Here is a 24,981-nt window from a genome sequence, read left to right on the forward strand (position 1 = left end):
GGAAGAAGCAAATGTCAAAGACTCCCTTCCACTTGGGACCTGATTCTTTAACCAAATTACAAGGTTAACAATATTACAACTGATGGACCAAGGTTGTCTTTTATTAGGAATGAAATGATCTTTCTGAATAAAAGACAACCTTGGTCCATAGCCACAGCAGCTTAGCTCCCAGTAGCAGGATAGCCTTAGGGTTTAAGCCTACAGAAGAGTGCCTTACAGTTTTCACAGCACATCAGAGGCCCATCAATGTGTAAGAAGAACAAGAATTTTCATAGGATTATGAGGAAAGCAAGAAAAAGTATTCCTGAGAACAGAAAACATGTATTCAGCATGTGAGAGTGGAGCACCCAGATATCTTTCCTGGATGAGGCCTCTAACTAGCAGTCCATAGTGAAAAGGTAAAGGACCAGGAAGTTATTTGTGCTCCTGACTAATATAGCACCTGGGTATCTCTCTGTCTGAACTGAGTCACAACAAAGCCTGAGCTAGGAAATACACTTCTGTCGCAGACATCTTTTATAAAAAATCCTTTCCTTAGGATTTTTCCTCCTGAGAAGCTGAAAGGCCTCAGGAACAAAATGTAAGCATTGATTATCTGCTGCTGTGGAATGCAACAAACAGGTGGATCTTTGATTGACCCATGTTGGTTGTTTTTAATTAAAGGCCAATCACAGCCCAGCTGGCTCAGACAGAGAGTCCGAGCCGCAAGTCTTTGTTATCATTCTTTCTTATTCTATTCTTAGCTAGCCTTCTGATGAAATCCTTTCTTCTATTCTTTTAGTATAGTTTTAATGTAATATATATAATAAAATAATAAATCAAGCCTTCTGAAACATGGAGTCAAATTCTCGTCTCTTCCCTCAACCTGAGACCCCTGTGAACACCGTCACACACTTCCATCTCCCCAGACCAATGCCAGAAGTCACAGCTGTTACCAGTACCCAACCAAGCAGGTAGCTAGTGTCAGACAGCTGAGCCGTGCCTAATGCATTTCATTGCCTGCAAGGTTTACACAGCACTAGAAACTAAAAGTACTGGGCCTTTCTCAGTGGTTTAGCTGGATTTTGACACTTCAATCATAGGTTAAGCTGTATTTAGATTCATGGGATCCCATCTATTCATTAATACTAATACTTTGATATTAAAGTTGATTCCACAGAACTTTGATTGGACTACTTTCTCCTGCTGATCTTACCAACTGCCATGATGCACAGTGAAGTGTTATGCCTAACTTCTTGAAAACCAAAATTTATCTTGAAAACGAAACCATTCTTAAATGAAATGCAATTTAATTATCAAAGTTTACATTTTTTACTAATTAAGCAGTAAGATGTGATTTAAAAGATGTTGTTTGTCCTTGAAACTCCTGAATGTCATGTTTTGGCCTAAGGAATTTCTGTAGCTGGATCATGAACTTGTGGTAGAGTGATGAAAACACTGAATTGTTCTGTAACAGTATAATAGTCTACTGATCTGAAGGAACACTGCATGTCAAACTGGAAACAAGCCCACACCTTCAGCAAATACTGAATGAAAACAATAAATTATATTGATTCAAGGGAAACAAAGGATCCTGCTGGAAAACAGTATCTAATGGTAGCAGGAAGCAAACAATTTTTTATGTAATTTCAAAGTAGTAACATAGAAATGACAAGTTTTATGCTGCTCCTGTGTGTAATATGTACTGTTTTCTAATACTGTGCTTTGGGCCCGCCCAATAGGAACTAAAGTTCTATCACAATATATGCTATAATAGCATCAAATTCTTTTCTCTCCAAATTGACCTGCATCATGTGTTAAAGACAAAAAAGCTCATGTGTAAATCCATACCTAAAATACCTATAATAAAGAAATAAATAAAATCAGTAAGACCCACCGCAATACATTCGAAGCTACAGCGTACAGACCTCTCCTTTTGGAGAACAGACATTTTACAGGGATAGCAACTTGGTTGAAGGAAGCTTTTGCAGTAAATAGTTTCACAGGGACAAAGAACTGGAGAAATTTTCCTCGCAAGGAAAAGTGATGTAAAAGAGGGGCAGAGACAAGTAAAAGCATAAATACTTATGCTTTGCTTGCATAAAGAAAACCATTTGAGAAAAAGAAATAAACAAGCTCAGATCTCTTGACTGATCTGGGGAAACAATTCAATTAAAATAATCAACATGCCAGATCTCCCTTCCTGATTTGCTTAAGTAAGCTTGCATTTGCAATTGTAGAATTAGATTGTGCATATATATGTGAGTGCTTCCCCCCTCCCCCAGGGAAAAATCAAACTTACAAGAGGTTGTTTAACAAATGTTACGGGGGGGGCGATTAAAAGACCTTGGGTTCCCAGAATTTCGGCTACACTAGGTGTAGGATTTGTATGTATTAAAAGAGGGATCTGGCTCAGATTTAACTCAGCTATTGCTTTGTAAGCTCAACTAACCGAACTTCACCTGGGTCATGTGTGATTTTGGTCTGGGACTGTGCATTTGCTCCCCAGCAGTAATAATTTTTATTAGTTTCTATTCTAACCAAAATAAGAAGATGAAACACCCATTTTTATGGTATCACTTTTTGAAATGTCTGCACAAATCAGATGCATTTAACTTAACAAACAAAAAAATCCCCTCCAAACAACAAGAATGGCATATGGCATTGTTATAATCTTTACCACTTTAAAATCTTTAACAGTAGTCAAATTCCAAAAGAGTGATAAAGCATTATTTAAGATAAAGATCTGTAACATAAATGAAGATTTTACTTGAGTAAATGACACATTTCCAGTTTGGAAATAGAAAAAGAACCTATTTCTTAGTGCTGCAACAGAGCAAGTAACAGGAAAACCAGTGATGGATTCAGTGAAGCACTCTGACAATGATGAGAGAATCTCTGCTGCTGTCTAAGACTATTCCCACACAGAACACAGCACTTGGCTGAAAAGACCCACAGTCTAAGGACTCAGCAGGAATAAGGTACCTGTAATATTTTTATAGTATGCTATGTTAAATTCCACCTAAAATAAATTCATAAGTTAGTGTAATGATGTTTCTCAAGGAATAATATACAGAAGGCTAAAAGAGCTTAGATACTGATAACCACATGAGTGACAGTAACACTCAAATTTATGGATTAGGAAATTTTTCTATTTCACAGGATTCACACTGCTTGTATTTATACCTTTGCTACACAAAACCTATTTTTGGTAGTTCATATTTCTGGAAAATGTTATGAAAACTTTTCTTCTTGACATTTATTGAAACTTAATACTTGAAAAAATTTCCCTTAATTCTCTAGTTCTCATATTATAGCATTATAATTTCTATAAAGTTATCAATAGATTATTTGATAATAATTTCTTTATAATGATTTTTTTCATTCCTCCTATGCCCCCAAAGAAAGAGATCTTTTCCTCAAAACTTATTTATATTAAGGGAACACAATCAAATAAAAAAAAAAGGAGCAGTAGCTACTTAAATACACTTTCCTAAATAATTTTTCACACAACACTAACATTCAGAACTATTTGGCCTTTATACTGAGGATTTCCAACTTCAGTATTTGAATAAAGATTAACTGAATCATTGGTGAATAAAATCACAAACCTTCACATAGTATCAGATTTTAGATTGCTTTCTAACATTCTAACATATGAAACCATGGTGCAGTGAGAACAAGCAAAGATAACAGCAAAGAATAAATGACTAAAACTCAGTATGAACAATATCAGTCAAAAATAAACTCACAGTTTAAAAATGTATTGCAACAGTCCTTGGCAATAACAGTTGTGAATACTGTTAGATCTACATGGGAAAAAAGTGACTGTATTTACACTTCCAGATGTCTGAAAATAATTTTCAAGAAGAGATGAATATTGCCATTTCATCTTCTATCTCTGTATTTATGAATAAATATTTATCTTCTCAATAAAAATCCAGAAAACACCAGAGTTCATGTGGGTAAACTATGTACAGGCACTGGGGGGGATTCATGGCTTCCCACCTGGTGCAGATCTGAGTTTCCTGAGTACTGCTACAAAGCACTGCCAGGAGACAGGAGTGCATTCAGAGGGGCTACTTTAGCACAGATTTCACTGATCTCTGTCAGAGAAGCATGTAATAAATGATCATAAAAGCTCTTCTGTGAGATCGGGTAGAGAAACAATAAGGCATGCTATTCGGACTTCTTGGATTTGGGAATGCTATTGATGTGTTCTTTAAAATACTACCCTAATTAGGGATCAGATTTTTTTAATTTTAGAAGGCAAAAATAAGACTGAATTGATTTTAGAAACAAATTTAATGGAAGAAAATTTATATTGGGCACATATGGGATGAGCACATTCCCTCTCATGAAACTATTTTAATAAAAACATATAAGCCATCAATTTACTTCTTCAGTTTGCTGAACTTAACCACACCTTAACAGCTAGGGGATCCTGGCTTACTCTTTGCCTCTTCTACAGGTTCTGGGAACCTGTATAAAAACCTGTTCCTGTATTACCTTTTAGTATTATAATGAGGAAGCAGTCCTTTTTATGAATATGCTCATAAGTACATTGTTTCAACTTCCAGGTGAGCAGCACAACACTAGAAGGAAAAAACCCACAAACCCAAGTATCAAAAATTCGGTTGAATGTATTAAAAGAAAGGAAGTGTTCCCAGGTTAGCATATTTGCTAGTGAGGGTATAGAACTTGGCATCTAGAACTATTTGTGTCTGACCAGAACAGGTGGATAAGTACATCTGTGTGCATTTATGGTTTATTTCAGTGACTTCATTCTAGAACAGTCCAGCACACAAATCCTGTCATGCATCTCTGCTTTGGAAGTTTTCATTTGGAAGTCCAATATCCAAATGTTTCCCCTTTAAACATCAGCTACACCCGCAGATATGTTTTTGAAGTTTCAAAAAATGAAACAAACAAGAAACAACAAAAGAAAACATAGAAATCCACCCAAACAAGCTTTCAAATATTATGTACATTAGTCTGATCGAGCAAAAACATGTAGATATGGGTATGTGTATTTTTATAAGTGTATTTGCGTGAAGGGAGAAAGAAAGCAGAGAGGCAAAAGGACTTACCTAGCTCTCACTGCAGAATTTCTAGTTTTAAAAGCTTAGAGACTGTATTATGTCATAAGTCTCTGGGCTTCACTAATTCCATGACTGCAGGCTTCTTTGTGATTTTGATTTTGCAATTGAAACTGATTGGCTGGCAGACAAAGGGACAGAAACAGCTGCAGCTGGTATTATTGATTATTTCCTCAATTTAAAGGAAGCAAATGAGGAGGCTAACAACATTGAAGGACAAAGACAAAGTTGTTGCTCTAGAGCTCTGGCAAAGCCAGTCACTGTCCCCTGCCACATGAGCTGAATTAATTCACAAAATGCAACTATTATCATTTTAATACCACAGATTGTTGTAGAAGTGATAAGAACCTGCCTGTTATAATAGTGAATTTTTAATCTCATTATTTTTTTAGTAAAAACTGAAATCTCTAATATGGAAAGACACTAAATCTAATATAAACATTCTGGAAGCTGCTTTTGGGCTGTGATCAGTAACACAAATGACTTCCTAGAAATACACTGAGATTATAATAGTTAATGCCTGTTCTGAGAGGTCCTGCCCTCTGAATGAGAATTGTGACATCCTAAAGAAAACAGAAAATAACCCTTGAAAACCAAAGATACATCAGTGATCCACAATAGAAAAAAATTATAATTGAATTAGAGCAGGAAATGTGTAAATGTAGAAAACAAATGACACAAATTTTGTTTTGCTCCTCTTCTCTGCCCTTGTCAATGCATTGACTTGACATTAGCCACTCTTCTTACACAGGGCTTCAACCTGAGGCAAGTAAAGCAAAATTGAAGAAAAACTATTAAAGAAATCACAAAATAATTGAGTTAGAAGGACCCACTAAAGTCTTTGAGTGCAGCTCCCAGCCCTCAGGAGTACAAGATATCCCTGATGTGTCCAAGAGTAGTGTCCAAAATCTTCCTGGACTCTCTCAGGCTTGGTGAGGTGACCATTTCCCTAGGGAGCCAGTTCCAGTGCCCAAACACCATTTGGATGAACCTTTTTCCAATATCCAACCCAAACATCCCCTGACACAACTCCAGGCCATCCCCTTGGATCCTGTCACTGCCCACCACAGAGAAGAGATCAGTGCCTGCCCCTCCTCTTCCCCTCAAAGGAAGTTGTAACTGCACCGAGGTCTCCCTTCAGTCTCTCTTCTCCAGAACAGACCAAGGGACCTCAGCCCCTCCTCATGTGGCTTCCCCTCCAGACACTTCACCATCTTCACTGCCCTCCTTTGGACACTCTCTAACAGTTTAATGCCTTTTTTATGTTGTGGCACCCAAAACTGCCACCAGCACTCGAGGTGAGGCCGCCCCAGTGCAGAGCAGAGGGACAATCCCCTCCCTTGCCTGGCTGTGATGCTGTCCCTGATGCCCCCAGGACACACCTCGCCCTCCTGACTGCCAGGGCTCTGCTGACTCATGTTCAATTCACCACTGACAAAGATTTCCAGATCCCTTTCCACAGTGCTGCTTTCCAGCATCCCCTTCCCAGTCTGTCTGCACATCCAGGGCTGCCCAAGACAGGTGCAGAATTCAGCACTTCCCTTGTTGAACTTTACAAGGTTGGTGACTGCCAAGCCCTATAATTGCCGAGGTCTCTCTGCAGGGCCTCCTTGCCCTCTAGGATCATCCCAGTTTTGTATTGTCTATGAATTTGCTTAGTATCCCTTCCAGTCCCACATCCAAATAATTTAAATAGATGTTGAAAAGCTCAGGGCCTAAAATGGAGCACTGTGGATGCATGGTATAAGAGCAGCTTGGATATACCCTCCAGGTGTAAAATTAGATTTTTTCCTCACACAGCTTCTGGATGGTGAGGTTACTGGGTGGAGGCTTCTCAGCTGTACCTTAGAAAGCAGGCACTGCACTGTTTCAAGCAACAACAGAAGGAAGAATTTGATGCTCCCTTGCAACCAATATCTTTATAACAAATCTTAAAAATTACTGCTACAGATGTTTGTAAAGACCCACAGACCAAAAAATAAAAGCAACCAACAAAACAGATTTGCAGGAGCCCCTATGTCACTCAGTCATTCTCACGGCTTTACTGTATCAAATCCTCCCTCACCTCCCTGAGCAGCCTATTATAACTTCTTGCTCTCCTCTACATTACAAAGATTTTCTAGTCAAGCTGAATTTCTTGACAGAATTTAAGCCCCTTACTCGTGGTTCTGTTCTCTGTGTACACATAAAACAGATGATCCCCTTCATCTTAAAGGAGCTGGAAGCCATCCTCATATTCTCAGGCTTTCCAAACCAAGCAAGGATCTTTTAAATCCCTCTAGGATTTGAGACCATGCTGAAGTGATCATAAGGACTGGATCTGTGCATTACTGGATCATCTAAGAAGAAATATAATCTGCACATGTAGATCTCAACCCTTCTGTTGAGAACACAGAGTATGATGCCTCCTGCTACACCCACGGATCAACTGCGATCTCTGCATTTTGTCTTACCCTCCTCTTGCCTTCCAAAGTATTCAGTCTAATGCTAAACTAAACAAGGTCAGGTTTTGTGGCCCTGGGGCTAACTGGCACAGAATGACTTCCTCCCATACAGTTAAATCTCTCTTCTCAGATAACAGTATAGCTTTGTCAGTACTGCCTATTGGGAACAGTCCCTGGCCTGCACCCAGACATTACTATGGAAAGTTAGTTTCCATCAGGCAGTAGTCTTGGTAATAAGCATGTGCCAGGACTTGATGTTCTCCCCTGTTTAATTTACAGCCATGAGTGTAGCCAAGGATGTTGACTCTATCATGTTAGAGGAGAAGTTTATGGCCACTAATGCTTTGGGTTATGGTGTTCACTTCCTGAGATCAACTAGTACCTTAGAAAAAGCCTCCAGAAAAAGTCCTTGCGCCACTTCCAGGCTCACAGTTTTACTTTGCAAGTTCTGTAACACCAAGCTATTTACATCTCCCCACATCCTAGGAATAATTTTTAGGGTAGTCTAAGTAGAAACCTCTATATGGGTCTATAGCCATGCAAAGTCCCCTTGTTAGACACACCATGGGAGAACGCGCCCCCTTTGTTCAAATGCTGATAAGTCTCCATAAACCATGGTCAAAATTACCTGCTGAAATTCATCACGGCAAAGTACACAGTCCTGCACTTGGGAAGGAACACCAGTACATGTGGGGCCCACCCAGCTGAAAGCAGCTTGTCAGAAAAGCACCTGGGAATCCTCATGGACTCCAGGTTAAATATGAGCCAGGAATGTGGGCTTGCTGCAAAGATGGCCAGTGCTATCCTGGACTCCCTTAGCCATAACAACACCAGCAGATGCAGAGAGGTGATCCAGGCCCCGTACTCAGCACTGGTGAGGCTGTGCCTGGAGTGCTGGGTCAGTTATGGGCTCCTCGTTGCAAGAGAGACATGACAGAGAGGATCTAGGGCAGGGCCATCCAGGTGATTAAGCTACTGGAACATCTCTCCTGTGAGGAAAGCTGAGAGACTCTGGCCTGGGGACGAGATGGCACCAGGGGCTCTTGTTATGCATACAAATACTTGAAAGGAGGGCACAAGGAAGATCGAGCCAGGCTCTTTCCAGACACTGGATACATGTCTTTGTGCAAATTTCTTTTTCCAATGTACAGGATGAATCATACTGTCAAAAGGTGTGTCCAGGAATTACTAATTACTTAGCTACTCTGAACAGACCCATTTGCCATTCGTTTTTTTTTTCCTCATACTGGGGGAATAGTTTAAGAAATATATTAAAAACTTGAGAATGCAAACCTTTATTCTCTTTCAAATAGAAAAATTCTCTAAGTCAGATCACAAAGCCAAATTCTGAATACAGTATCCCTTGCCTGTCTCTGCACAGTTCAAATTGTGACAGTACTTGGCTTTTCTTTTTCATTCCACAATGTTTCAGAATATTTATGCCACTGTAAAAGCACTGTATAATTTCCATAATAAGAAAAGTTGTTATAATTACCAGAAAATATTAAGAAAGCATCAGACACCTGGGGAATTTCTGATTCAGATTTTGCACTTTCTTTGTAATCACAAGAGATACTTTTTGTGCTTAAGAAAAATAATCAAAGGAAAGCCACTAACTGAAAGAGAACACATACCTGCTGATCAGTAATCAGGAAAGGAAATAAACTACAAAACTCACCCCGTAAAAAAACAGTGGATGTTGGGTAGCTGAAGTTCTACTGCTGCATTCTAATGCTTCTGAATTGGCAGCATGCTCTAACTGGAATGGGAAGCAGGATGTGTGCTCAAAAACCTCCATATTGTCCCATTAGGAAAGCTGAAGAAAATTACTGAAATTGGCAACTTAGTCATTGTATTAATGGACAGACCGAAGATAATAAAAATCAGCATGCCTAAAAACAGATTTGGTATTAGCCTGCCTAATTTATCCAAGTTCTGTGAATCTCCAGGGTATAAATGTCAAAACCTGCAGACAGCACAAGGCTGAGATTACCTATGCTCTGTTAATCTGAGGGTTTATATGATCACACAGGAAGCAAGCACCTGGGCTAAGCTAAGTCAGCTACCACGCTAAGTTCTACTAATTTTTTTTTTTTTTTTTTTTTTTTTTTTTTTTTTTTTTGGTGGAGAAAACAGTGATCCCAAAACCAATGTGATCCAGAATCCTTGAGAAAATTTGTGAAGATTCACGAGGGTTGTGCCATGCAAGTAGCAAGGGATATGCAATGATAGCACAGAATGACCAGGCAAATGGAAGGAAAAGGCAGAGAGATTGTGGCAAAGATGCAATCAGATGGAGAACTTCAAAGAGGTACCAAGAGATACCCACCAGCAATTGACAGCCTGGCTATTGCAGAACTCACTCCTCAAATGAGCAAGTTTCACATTCAAAGAGTAAAAAGATTTTTTAATAAATTCTTATGTTGAATTAAGCAGCCACAGGAACAATTGTGTCCTTGCATTTCTGTTTACATAAGTACACACTGTGTTCATGCAAATCTGCAAATGGCCGTAACTGGCCCTCTGAAACAAAGGAAACAAGCCAGGTTTATGAAAATGACTTCTGGTCATCTGCCAAGTAGAAACGGTCTGAGATAATGGTGTTTGAAAATGCCACAAAGCTCTGTAGATCTCACACCATCCTGTGTAGGAATCTGTTACTATGAACAGTAAATTGAAAGGCACACAAGTAACATTCCTGCTATAAGTTCTCAAAAGTGTGTAAAACCTCTTTGAAAGCACATGTAATAGTGAAATAGGAGAGACACCAGAGGATTTTCTCCCAGCTCATATAGAGACTAAAAGAGAGGCCAGAAGACCTAGAGGTGTCCTGTGATCAGCTGACTACATGGGTTCTCTTGCTGCTCTCTCTGTGCCATCTGGAAGCACTGGGAGAGTCCAGTCCAGCACTGATCCAAATCCTCAGCCTTCTCAGACATCTTGCCTTTTTGTAGTCTTAAAAGTAAGAAAGTCCATAACAAGATAAAATGGAATGACTCAAGTATTTATTTAGATTGTAGTTCTGGTTTAGCACCTACTTCACGCAACAGCAAAATCTCCAGTGGTTAAACTGGAACAGAATGGGATATGTGCATGTGTGAGTGTAGATTCCTTTGTCTAACGTTGCTTTCACCTCTCCTGAAAAGACCTAATCTATTCTTGCATATTTAAAGAGGTATTTATTAATTTTCAGCTTCCTGTAGATAATTTGACTTCCCTATGCAGCCATAAAATTTTATGACAGTAAACATGAGAGATGTGCCTAAATTGCACAGAAATGTTTCTAGACTGCCTGTTTTATTTTTCTTTTATAGTGTCAGTCCCATTAAATTTATACTGGTGCTAATTTTACAAAAACTTGGTGTCAAAATTATTAAGGTGCCAAATATGCTGAGTCGAATAATTTTAGTGATGGTCCTGAATGACTGTGCACTGCACTTTTCAGTCTGAAATGTACATATGTGGTAAAACTACAGCAAATGTTGCTATGCTTTTCCAATTCTAATGATGACAGTAAAGGATCATTAAAATAGGATTTTAATTGTTCAGGTCTCAATGTGCCCATCAAAAGACAATTCCTTAAAAAAAAAGAGTTTATTTCCTAACATGGTGAAATATCTACTCTGAGTAAAAGATAAATACACACTTATTAAATATTATGCTTTATTTAAAAAATAGCTGAATATTATATTGCTGAGGGTAGATTTGTCAATCAGTTTCTAGACCTTCCCAGTGCAAAAGCAGAGTACTCATGAGATTTACAGAAAGAGCTACAAACTATTCCAGAATTAGCACAGCACAGGTTTTCTATAAACTGGAGAGAAGATGAAGTTTATGAAAAACACAATACAATAGTATATATTTTGATGAGGGAATATTTCTGCAGTCATGCTTTGTGCCTACTTAGATGAACTTTCCCTGCCTGGAAGTCCTTAGCTGAAAGAAATAACATAAGGTTTAAAGTCTGAGCAATTCAATCCACGTTTTCCTTACAATGAAATGACTTAAAGCAAGGTATTTCTTCTTGCTCCTTGTGTTAGGGGTTAGTATGACTTTCAATGCCCTCTGCCTGAGACAGTCACAGAATGGTATGCAGGTCAGCAGCTTAAACTCTCCTGAACCCTACAGAACTCATGGCACTGCAAGTGAGCCCTATCAGTTTGTTTAAATTGAACATTACAAAACTAGCATGGTAGAAATAACACACACCTCAGTTCTTCAATGCCAGAGTGTTATTTTTCTGCATATTTTCTGTGTAAGTGTTTTTCCTTTGCCTGCCTTCTCTTTCTTTGTCTTTCCTTTGTTTTCCTTCATGTTTTGGTGACAGTACTAAATTTGAATTCGGCAATCTTTTAGTTATTAAAACATAAGATAATGATTTTTACTTTGACTACAGACATGATTCTTGTAAGATATTTTTCTTTGTCTGAAGAGAATATTTTTATTTTTCAGAGTTCACAAAGCAGAACTTTGTTTGGTCTAGTAATAACCTAGGACTACATATCTGATGAATGGCTAATTTTGAACCCTCACCAAAAAAGTTCAGTAACTGCATATGTAAATTATGTAGATTTCATGATTTTTTTTTTCAAATACATGCACAAAGCAGAAAGGTCCTTCTGAAATTCTGATTCTACCACAGTGAAGAGTCACTGGCAGAGTATTTTCTCAGAAGAAATATTAAATATTCTCAAATCTTATTTTCCTATCTTTTATCCTGCTTGTCCTTATTAATTTTGCATTCATCTTTGGCTTGCATCTGTTTACATACTAGTCTATTATTCATTTACAGTGTAAATGGTGCAGCAGCCACTGCATATTTTTCATATAGCACTTGTAGCTTCTGTTTCCAACTTGCTGAGTTCTTTTAAACTTATGTAAGCAATCAAGCCAAGAGTATGAGAATACAAAATAAAGTGGAGCTGTGGAGCTTGAACCCCAAGCTTTTTCAGTTTAGGCTAAGTTATTGCTAATGCCAGAGAAGAGTAATGTTCAAAACTGTTAGCCAGAAAGTTTTAGGCTCAAAAGTATGATAAATGAGAAATGCCTGGGATCCAAGAAATAGAAATCATAACACATTTCTGATATCAAAGAATTAAAAATATCTTACAGGCTATCTGGCTTTTCTCTATAAAGGCAACAAATCAGAGATCCTCCAAACAGGACAACAAATTTTTTGAGCACCACCTTATAGATGCTGTCCTTTTTTACCTTTTTACCTGCAATGTTTTATGTAAAAAGATGATTTTAGGGAAGTTTATTTAAATATCACAAAGTTCAAATGAGATGCTTCAGCCTCTCTGTTGTAAATCTTTTTCTAAGAACATCAGCATAATTTTGTCCTACTTTCTCCATCATCATCGGTTCTTATCTTAGCTTTTCCTCCAAATACAGGACTTCCTAACTAGGCTGATACACTGTTTTATAATGCAAGAAAATGGGAACATTCAATGATAACTAAAAGAAGACAAAATAATTTTAAAAAGCATCAACTTCCTTATGAAATAAATTTAAGAAATAAACTTTTGAACAGCAGAAAATGCTGCCAGAGGAGTAAGTAAAGGAGGATTCTGAAACAAACTCAAATAAGTAAGATAAATAGAAATATTAATGGAGCTATGATTACAGTTTCAGGGTGAATACAAACTGTAACTCAAGGCATATCAGGCACCCATAATTTGCCTGATGTAAGGAAGTAAACCCCTTTCAGGTACTGACACTTATCTTGTGGGAATTCTTGCCATCTCTGTTAGGCAGCCAGCAGAGGTGTTCAGAGGAAGAAGAAGTGGATCAAGGAGTAAGTAACATAGTTTGATTACACAGCAGTTATTCTTCTACTTTTCATCTAAAAAAAAATCACTATTGTGCTAAAATGCTCTTAGAAAAAAAAATAAGCGGAGTGTGCATATATTTATTTATTAAATTGGACACCCTATTGCATAAGCCACTTCTCTAGTCTCAGAAAATGTTAAAGGAAAAATAAACTCGCTAATTGTCTGAGAAAACGACCACATGGCAGCACATACACATAACTCACAAAGGATGAGAAATCATAAGCATATATTTGAGAAAGAGTATCAAATGCTCTTCTTCAAGAGCAATATAAAAATAAGGAAAGAAAGGAAATAAAAATAAAATACTGTGTGGCACAATAACGTACTAACAACAGCTGTAAAATAACTAGACAGAAAAATATAACAAATTGCAGTGGATTATTGAACGTTTGTAATTTGTACATTTCCACACACATTTCCCTAGAAGTCCAAGTATGAGGTAAATCTACATTCTTCAATTCAGAATAGGCAAGAAACGAAATAGATTTTGTTTAATTCAGTCAATGACCTGCCTGCAGGCTGACATAATTTTCCTTCACTATTACTAGTCTCTGGTGGATACAAAATTTGACTTCATCTTCAACAAAATTATATTTCTGCAAATTACAAAGCAATCTAGATTTTGATATTAGGCTAAATAAAACCTCTAAGCCAAAATAATTGTAAGAAATGGCTCTTGTGCTGCAGTGGTCTCTAGACTGTATTAGAGAAGAGAGAATTCAGGCTACATGCTTATCCTTCCGCAATACAGATTATTGGCTGCAATGTCTGACTGCATTTGAGGAGTTGGATTGTGTCCTCATAGGACCAATGTTCAAATCTGCAGCATCCAAGATTTCTGTTTAAGTATGGATCATTTTTTCAAAATAGGCAGAAACCTACCAAGCTTTCATTCTATGCAATATAAGCCAGGCTTTTACCAGAACTCCAAACCCACTGATGTCTTAAAATGTGAAATAAATTTCTAAGAAATAACTTATAACTATTCATAACTTACATCACTGACAGAATGGAGGAAAACTACTCTCCATAAAATGAAGTTGGTGACCTCAGAAGAGTGCTAATACCTAAAATATAACTACTCCTATTATGACTTCCCAAATCAATAATAATAATATTTGACTATGAAGTTAGACCATCTAAATTCAATAGAAATGTCAGAGACAGTAAATTTTAAGGAGACCTCATACCCAAAGAAATGAAAGCTCTTCAATAAACAGAAGAAAAAGAAAAACTCTTCTGGCTCCATCCCAAGAACACCTAATCTATCTCCATTGCAGAACACACATCCTCAGTTGTTCAAGAAATCATCTGTCTGCCCCCTCATATGAACGAGAGTTTCTTAAAAACACAAACATACAGCTTGGAAGAAGAGTCCTTTTATTCAGGTTTAGGTGCTGATGAGAGAAGTATTTTCAAGCATTTCTTTGTGCTCAGAAAGGTTAAAAATATTCTTTCACATTTCAGGGCTACTTTGTCTTTTTGTTCCACCCCCCCCCCACTTTTTTTTTTTTATAAAATGAAAGATATTCTTACTGTGTCACATGATTCCATGATTTGGGGACTGAAGAAAAACACCAAATGTCTTGAGAGCTGGCAGCTCTGAGAGTGTTACAAAACAAGCCGCTGAGCCAAGCAGACTGAGAGATGTTGGCCTCACACAGTTGCTATAGTGTAACGATAAATGTTTAAGTTAAATGCCTATAGCACTGGGAAGCTGCCTCTGCCTTTATGTTTATGTGGAAACTCGATTAGGATAATAGCAGATGCCACTGTACGCGGAGCTCTCAGGAGAAAACACCCCTGGCTCCCCCAGGGCCGCGGCTCCGGCTCTGCTGGCCCAGCAGCATCTCTGGGCAAGCAGAGAGGTGAAGGCAGAAGGCATGTGTTATTCTGACAAACACGCACCAGCGCCAGCAAAGCTCTGGGCTGTCTCAGGAGAGCAGGCTCACACCCACTGGGGCAGAGGGAGCAGCTCTCTTCCCTTCTGAACAAAGAATTGTACGGAGACCATGCAATCGTGTGGCATGTTACGCTCTGTTTTGTTCCAGTGGTTCCTACATATATGATATGGAATGATTCCTTAACATTCAAATTGCAAATCCCTTTCCCCACTAACTTTGTTTCTCCTCCAGAGGAAAGGGCAGGAGAATGAAATAACAAAGAAAATGGATTAAATAAAAGCTATTTACTTCCTGAGCTTGCTGGCTTTTCTTTGTTACTTACTGAACAATTGTACTGAAATAAGTAAAACTACTCATGCCCATTAACAGAAGAGAATTTGGGTAATTCTCTCATTTATTTGATATAAAAGATTGCTCTGCTGTGCAAATGAGGTCTCAAAGCATGTTAGCAAAGATAAAAACCACAAAAATGTCAGCTAAAAAAAAATGCAAAGTCGACCTGTGTTGGGTCCAAATCCCAAGTGAGACGAGACTGAAAACCTAATAGTCAACTTACAATTCCAATATGTAGGCAAGAATGTTTCCAGTGGTTTTGGAAAAAAAATAAAAAATGCTGAAATTTTCTTAAAATTCTTAAAAAGATATGTTCTCAACAAATGGATATATTTTGCTTTAATAACATTGAAACATTTTATTTTGATTCTTGTAAATCGATTGTATTATATAAATAATAAATTCCATCAATTATATGTTTTGGGTTTTTTAAAATTTCATTGTGAATACCATTAATAGATTTCAACATTATTAAAACACTGTAAGAGAATAAAAATTATTAAATTTATTTTTAAAATTGAAAATCTTAATTAAATAGTTTTCATAATACATATTGAAATGAATTTTCAGGTTTTATGGCAATAATGGATCTCTAACTATAAAGTTTATTCAACACTTGAATTACATTAACTAATTGATGAGGTCTTACACCTGAGAAACCGATGCAAGTAGTTATGAGAATGTTTAGTACCTATGCAAATCCAGTGAACATAAATTGAAAATAATACAGGAGGGGAATGTTCTTAAAGCTACGGACACAGACAACTATTTAACTCAATCAAGATCTATATAGGGTGGAATCTGGTTAAAAATTGAAATGATACCAATACTGGCTTTTATTTTAACATATGTATCTGTTTGGAAAAAATTAATTTTGAAAGTACTTTAAGAACTTAGAAAACAGCAGCTCAGAGTTATTATCTAAAAATATATACACAGTTTCAGGGAACAAAACCTGTTGAAGTAGGGGGGGTGGAGAGGGGGCAGGTGGGCAAGACCAAGTTCACCTTCATTTTAGTTTCTTTTAGGCATTTAACAGGTATGACAGAATGACAGGTAACAGTTAGTTACTCCAGGTCCTCTCTCCAACAAAGGGAGAGAAACAGGTAGTCCCAGATGGTGATTCTGTATGAGTCTCAAAGTACTTAAATACTTATGAGTTCTTATTTCCCAAGTTTCCCCTAAGTGAACCTTGAATCACAATACACACATGGAAACTCATCACATCCAATGAGAAAATATGCAATCAGTAAAAGGTACCGCTCATCACACCTCAAATCAACTTTTATACAAATACAAAACACGTAAGAAATGAGAATCCTGGCATTAATTTAAAGAGGATTTTTGAAGAAAGCACAGCTGAAGGGCACATAGATTTTGAAAGTTGGCCTTGAAGTAGCACACATTTCCAGTCCAAAATGAATTTTTACTTATCTGTGTTTTCAGCAAAATCACTCATCCCTTTGCATGCTGTAATTGACAGCAGTGACAGAAACATCTATGGGATAGCAAATGCTTCACATTAATCCAGTAAAAGAACAGAAAAATATGAGTAATAGAGAGATGACTTTAGTAAAGACAGGAAATGGCTGGAGACTGAGCCATTAAATGACAGGAACAAAGCTCTAATGGAAATAAGACGTGCAATAAGGATGGTTTTTAAAGCAGTTAAATGACTGCCTGTTAGTACCCATCGTGCTGTGACAAAACTGGTTAATGTTCCATGGCGTGGTCATCGGTATTGCCAAACAAGGCTCTACAGGTTGCATTGCAATAAATGTCAATTCCTAGCAAACAGGGTTTTTCGGAAAAGAAAAGAAAGACAAGGCTAACATACTATTTGTTCACAGCATCAAGGAACAGTGGGATATCAAATAGAGAAAATGTTTGTTGATTCATGATTCAAAGGCAAAATTGAAACTATGCAGATGGAGGTCACTGGGAATTGTTCTAATTAGCAAAGTGCAACAAGATAGATCATCTGTTTCTGCTTCCTCTCCCGAGTGTCCAAATATATCTCATCAAGAACAGCTGCCAGAAAATAAATAAATAAACCATGTGACATGAAAGTGTCATAAAACCAGCAAGTGCAAGCCACAGCTTCTTTAGGATCTGGAGCTCCACTTTGTGCTGAATTTTTACGAAAAAAAGAGTCATCAACATACCTCTGTTTCAATACAGATGCTTATTGGAAGTGTATTCCTACAATTTTACTCCAGCTCTTGTTAAACTAATTATCAAATCTACACTGATATATGCTCTCGTTAACTTGTAGAGATTTATGAAAGCAACATACCTCTCCAAGGAATTGTGATACAACAGCAACTCCAACATTGCCTTACTCTGCACCTAACATGATGCTACTTGAAACCAAAAATACCTGTTAAAAACACTTAAATGTGCTGCAAACTATTCTGTACTGCCTTTATGATACAATCCTAATTCAAAATATTTCACATTGTATATGTCACCATTATGAATGCATTGATTTTGAAACATCTCATAACAGAGAAACATGGTTTATTATGGAAGAGAGAGTTAAAAAAAAAGAAAACCCAGAGTTTACTTAGGGAAAAAATCCTAAATAAATAATTCATACTTGGATGAACTGAATTCTAGTCTTTTAGAAGGTGCCAACAGATGGTTTACATTTATAGAAAGTGCATTTGCTGACTTTTAAAACAGAATTTAAAATTCATAAACTATATCATTAGTTTCCTTTTGAAGCACCATTATGTTTATGGTGAAGATCTGAATCTTCCCAGGTGAAGAGTCTTTAATCACAATTTTGCTACAGAAAAAGTGCAACATGTTACTTTTTAGCTACTGTTTTATGTTTGTAGGTTCAAAGTTAAACTAATCTAATGATCAGTCAAAGGCAAACAAAAACATGGAATCTGAACTAGACTGATGTTTTCAGCTATTACAAATTTCAAAGCGATTTTAGAATTTTCCTATTCCTTAAATAAAGGACACTGTTGTCAGTCCTCATGCTGGAAGTCCTCATAAAATCTGAGTTCAGTTTATAATACCCTGTTTGCACATAACACCACATCCAACACAAAAAGCAGTGAGCTTGCTGCTCAAGAGGAGGAGTGGAGTTCTCGGTTAATTTTAGTAATTCCATAGTGTAAGCACAAACCCATATAATAGCCTGGTATTATTGAAGCACTTAATTTTTGTTAGACAAAAAGCTAGCACCTAGCAGGGTTGTGATTAAGGCTTACTTTATACCTATAAAGTATACAGTGATTAGCTTTCATTAAGTATTTTCATACATCTTTTTGTTTCTTCTGGAGTTGATTTACAGTTTAATATTTTTTTTTTTTAATGAAGGAAAGTAACACTAACAGGTATGGAAGAATCCCACTAGATAGGAGGGGATTTCTTCCTTAATGTTACAGGGCCAGTCCTAGGACAAAGGAACCTTCTTTTTCAGTAGGATGCTGTTGAATTTTAAAATAATTGAATAAATTAGTTGTTTCAAAAGAAAGATTGCAAAGGAAGAAGTATTAAGAAAATACTGTCTGCATATCTTGTCCAGAACTCATAAGCCTTTCTACTTCTGGTAGCATTATATATCAAATCATGGTGATGCACCAGAACAGCCAGGAACTGTGGGCAGATATGAAAAGGCATCTGACATTTACACACCTAAACAAGGTATCTCAGTGAAGACAAGAGTGTCCCTACAACCACCTTTTCCAAAATGCAATTATCAGGAAGAGGCAATAACCAGTGCACAGCAGACTAACACCAGTACCTCGGTTAAGGCAGTGGACATGCCCCCTTGTTCCTAGAAACTATCTCCAAAGATACCTGCAATCTAATGTTTTGCATAACACTTAGTCACCTCTTAATTCTACCCTCAGGTGAACAAAGTTCAATATTCTTTATACCAAAAATTCTCACCTGAATTACCATGGCCACAAAACACTATTCAAAGCCTGGGCTGGGCACTATAAAAATAGGAATAAATGCTTGGTCTGGTCACTTCCTCATGTGGTCAGATTGTGTTTTTCTGTTTCATGCAGGTGCACCTTGCTGATAGAGAAAACTCTAATGGGCAGGTGAAGTTTTTCATAGTCCCTCTCACTGGTGATCATGGCCCAGCCAGCCCAACGAAAGCATTTTTCAGACAATGCATAAACTGAAAATTCTTAAAACATGAATCTGTTTTAGTTAAGAATTTGAAGTAATTTTTACATAACAAAGCACACCATATCACTTATAAAACTGGGCAGATTCTCATTCAAATGCCCACTGGTATGGACCAATCCCCAAACGTTGCTCATTTTCTGCGTAAGACAAAGGTGAAGCTGGTGCCAGCAAGAAAAAATAAGAAGAACAACAATTAAATCCAAACAAAAACTCCCAGACCAAAATAAAATACCCCAAACCAAATCCAAACACTAAGAACCTGAAATCTGTTATTTTGAGCTTTCTCCATTGGGCACCAGATCTATCAAAAACTCACATCCCCATAGATCTTTACAGCATTTTTTCTACACTGTAGCACTGGCAAACTGGGGTAACCAATATATTGACCTAAAATCAAACATTGCAAAAATCTAAACATTTTATCTACTCACTTCCCTACCTGTATGATACTGAAATAGGGACAGTAGAAAAACCAGAGCAATTGACATTAAGGCAAGTTTCTTCCTGATACCTAACAAAAACACATTACTTTCCTAAAAAAATTCTTTACCAAAATGGAAGACTACTGGAATGGAAAATTAGAAAGCAATCTCTCTAAATGGTTGGTGAATGGATAAAAGAATCAGGTCTTCTCTGGGGCTTGTCCTCCAAATTTCCTGAAATTTATCTTCTACACATTTAGTGCTCCCTCTCCACCTCTTCCTCAGTCCCCCATGCCTATAAGATATCCCATCATATTAAATCCGATGGAAAATGTAGTCTGGAGATGAAAAGCAAGGGAGATTCCTGAGCAGAACTCCAACAAAAACAAAGAAATGTCACCACCTCTAGATCACTGAATATTACATATGCAAGAGAAATCCAACAAGACTCAGAGCTACAATTCTGTGAATTATTTAGATTTTTTGGACATACAGAGAATCGTTCTGGTTTTTGTAGAACTTGAGGCAGTTAAATCAGACTGATATGGAGGTACAGTATGAAACACAGACTAAAAAGGTAAATAGGTCAGCAGTGTCTTATGAATCAATTTGAATGGGAGGGGTGATCAGTGCTTTGCGACAGAAGATTTTCATCTGAGAGTATGAAACATGACTGATTCTGTCAAAACGCAACTTGAATTTTGCTAGTTCTTACAATCAGGCTATATTTACCTTCAGTAAAAAGCTCCAGGAGTCCATGGGACCATGTAAAACCCATGTACTGCGCTTGGCTTTGGCTAGAGTCCTTCACTCTCCATCCTTCCACATAATATTCAAACAAACATATTTTCCCCAGCTTTCATTTTATTCTGGACAGGGAATACAGTTTTTATATCCTGAGAATTAGGGGTCTATCATTTAATCAACAATAACAGACAAAAATTATCATTGCTTTTACTTTAAATTGCTAAGATGTGAAAGAAAGCTACTTTATATGACCAGCTTAGAGACTGGTGAAAGTATAGCCTGTAGGAAAAGAGTTTTCTTAAGACTTGTTTTGGCACTTAAAGCCAAAGGCAATGTATTCAATTACTGGAAATAGTTATTTCCAGTATGTTTCATAGCTACTACTATTGCATATGGTTTATACACTGGAGTCTTTGTAAACTAATAAAAATGAGATGCTATCATGAAAATGAGAATAGACTGTGGCCCTTGACAGAAAATAATGGAGAGGCTTACAGTTCAAAAACTTGGATACAAAAGTTCATTCACAAGGCCTTCAGAAAACCACAGTTTTTAGTTTTAGTCTATAAATATCTTCCAGGATTAAGAACATATACAAAACTAACAGTATATAATGTACTGTTTCAGTAATCTGTTCATTTTAGGTAGTTCTCAAGTATATGTTTTGCACAGAAAGTGTACCTTCCACTTGTCCTTCCTCTCAAGACACACTGGTCTGAAAACACATGGAAAGTTAAGTCAGATGTGGAAAGAATTTACATTGGGGTACACCTGAAATGTTAGGCTACCATGTGCAGTCTGTTCTGTACATAAGTGACTTAGCTGGCTTGCTTTCATGGTGACATAAGCTGTTTTCTTCTATTCAGGTCAGAATGTGACTGCTTCCAAAGCTCTGGAGTATTTCACTGGGTTAGATTCAGGTCCATTATTAATATCTAATTTCCTGACTGATATTAGGAGCCTCATTAATAGTCTGAAATTTGACCATTAATATCACATGTTAGTTGTTAAAGAACTGAAAGTTTCTAAACCTTAAAATATTCTTACTCCTTAAAATACAAGATGTGTAGTTATATATCTGGCATCTAAGTTTCCTAGGACTCAGGAAAAAAATACGTAAACTAAAGAAAACAGCCTATTCATTGCTCCAACAGAGGCTTATTCAAAAGAAGAGATAATACTTTGATTACGTTTAATGAAAAACACCTGTAAATCACTGCGTTGGAAACCTGCTTGTTGCTAAAAGGTTATGAATAGCATAAATAATTTCATGTAGGATCTGTCTTATGTAGCTGCTTATTATGTTTTATACTTTTTCACTTAATAAGAGGACAAAACAATGAATGCTGTAGAAGGATTCAAATTGCCACTACTGAAATGCAACCTCTTAGTTTCCCGTACTCCAAACATTTGAGGGCTTATGGCCTCTAGACTTCCAGATGCAGACAAATAACCTTCCAAATATTTTATTTTCCTGCTATTAATCATATTAAAAAACATATCTCTACTGAAAAAATAAATAGTCACTTATTTAATTCTACTTGAACTCATTTGGAATGTAGAATGCTTCACAAGTATATTGAGTCTTATGTTTTTAAATTTTTCACATGCTATTTTGCACAAATTATATATTTACACTGATGTAGACAAGAGAGGAAGAAACTCATGTTCACTTCCACCTTCACATAATGCTTTTCTCATTATCACAATTGAGCCTAAAACACATTTCTCTTCCCAAATCATATCAGCATTGCTACATCTATATATCCATACCTGTAGGAACAAAAATCCCAGTGACTTTGACTAGATATACCTTGGAGATACTTGCCTTTTTCTGTTACAAAAAGAAAAACCTTTACAAAGGATCAGAGACATTCCCTGCTTTTGGAAACAGAAGAGAATCTCTTGATCTTTCTGCAGGAGAAACATATCTTTAAAAACAGAGCCATCAAAACCTCTCAGCCATTACCAAGGGGCTCTGCAGCATATTGATCCCTAGAAGAGTGAAGGTGTGAGCTCATGCTCCACGTCGGTCTGACAACCCCAGCTACTGCTGCTTGGTCCCCACCTGCTCCTTGCGGCCTGTCTTCAGTGTAGGGGGGGTTACAAACAGCTGTGAGGGCAGAAATTTCTGGGACAGCTGCTGGAGAACTCTGCATCTGTCATGGCCTAATTCAACCAAGTCTCTCACCTGGCTTGCATCATATTGACTCCCACACACAGAAATAACTCAGAACGATTTTAGCATCTGGAGGCTTTATTGGCATTCCTGTCAGAGCATGGTCACACAAATGTAAATGAAATATTGACACATTAAGGAAACCATTAGACAGTAGGAAGAAGGATTACCACAGAAAAGCCCTTCAGGTTTACCTTATGCCCCTTTTAGACTGTCCTCTCACAGCTGCATTGGTGAGTGCGCTATTGGAACATCTTTTTTTCATCAACTACACCTTAGCAAATATTTCTGAAGGCAATATTCCTGTGAATAATTAGCTTCAGTTATTCATGACCATGACTGAGTCTGAATTACAGACATGACTACAATCTGATTCATCTGATCTACTTCAAATACCTACCTCAGAGCACAAAGGGAACCATGCCCTGGTTAGGCAGACAACTATGGTGCAGCCACTGCTGAAAAGCAAATGTGATGAACAGCAGAACTAACTTCTAGGTCAGGATTTGCAAGACCTAGACAACTGGGCAATTAAAACAGTCTACTTACTTTCTTTAGTTTCCACGTTTACTTTTTTTGGGAGGGTGTCTTTATCTACCTAGGTCTTACCCAGAATATGAAGAGTAATTAGGAAGAGACCTTTGCTTGTTCTTGAAGGCAGGTGGTAGAAAAGAACTGTAAATCACATATAACAGAAAAGTTTAAGTATTTTCTACTTGCTTTCTAAAAGAACTACATGGTATTCCCTATAAAAATGAATGGAAATAAATGGGGTTTGGATTTATTTCTAATAATAAGGCATGCAGTAATAAGGCATACCATCAGGGCAAATTAGGAGCCATTCCTTTTATGAAGGATCTTTAGAAACAAGGATAAATCTATTTACTTTTTATTTCCTCAGTCATTTATTTAATATTTTGATTCATACACATTTAAGTATACATATACAGTGAATGCTCCATCTTAAAACATTAGGATCTATTTCTGTGCAAAGAGGGGATAACTTCTGAGAAATTCACAGTTAAAAAATTGAAAAAAATTTGTAGGACTTAAGCATAAACCTGAAATTGTATCCTAATTTTGGGTCAAATTCTCAAATATATCTTGATTTTGAACTTGATTCAAAGTTCATCAACAAACTAATTTTAAGTGGACTGCACAGGTTTTTAATCATAAAGTAGTCAGTAATCCAAGAAATTAAGAAGACTACAAAAGGTTGAACAATTCTTTAGACTTATTATGGCTAAATTAAATTTAAAACAAGATAAATTGAAAACGTATTTAAAATCTCATGGAAGCTTATCCTTATGTTTCTCTGAAGAAGATATAATACATACAGCAGAATTTTGCCCATATAAACAGCTGTACTGCTATTCTACATGCTATTGGAAAGAAAAGTCTGTGTTAAGACTGCTTTTAAAACATCTTAGTAACTTTGGGTAGATCTTTCTAACAAAAAAAAATGGTTTGGGGTTTTTTAAAGCATTTTCTGAAAGCAGTTTGCAGATATTTTACGCTGAGTTTTCTGAGGAAGCTGCATGCATTTTCAAACAGTTGTTCAGAGATCTCTCTGCAGCTACCAGCAGGATTGGCTCTTACCACTGTCATTCCCTTAACAATGTCTACTGACATTCCACTTTTGTCTTCAAACCAGATGTCATCCATTACGGAGAACATTCTCTCCACAGGTGCATTAGTGTCTCTGCATGCCAAAACAAATTCAGCAAGGAGCAGGAGATTCTAGAATGTATGGTATTTTTTCTAAATTATTTACAATTTTCACCCATCTTTCAGTGAGCTTTCTGCACCCAAAACCCCATGACCGAGGGAAGAGGAGAAACCTCCATTTGAAGGCAGACTTTCATTTCAGAATGCATAA

The 24,981-nt window shown here is 37.0% G+C and overlaps 1 protein-coding gene across 8 annotated transcripts in view; it reads right to left on the minus strand.

Annotated features, from left to right (window-relative positions):
- Positions 1-24,981, minus strand: part of DGKB (diacylglycerol kinase beta) — a 398,863-nt gene that overhangs the window by 34,089 nt on the left and 339,793 nt on the right. The window lies entirely within an intron of this gene.

The sequence above is a fragment of the Zonotrichia leucophrys genome, chromosome 2, assembly GCF_028769735.1.
Source record: "Zonotrichia leucophrys gambelii isolate GWCS_2022_RI chromosome 2, RI_Zleu_2.0, whole genome shotgun sequence".
Classification (NCBI taxonomy): domain Eukaryota; kingdom Metazoa; phylum Chordata; class Aves; order Passeriformes; family Passerellidae; genus Zonotrichia; species Zonotrichia leucophrys.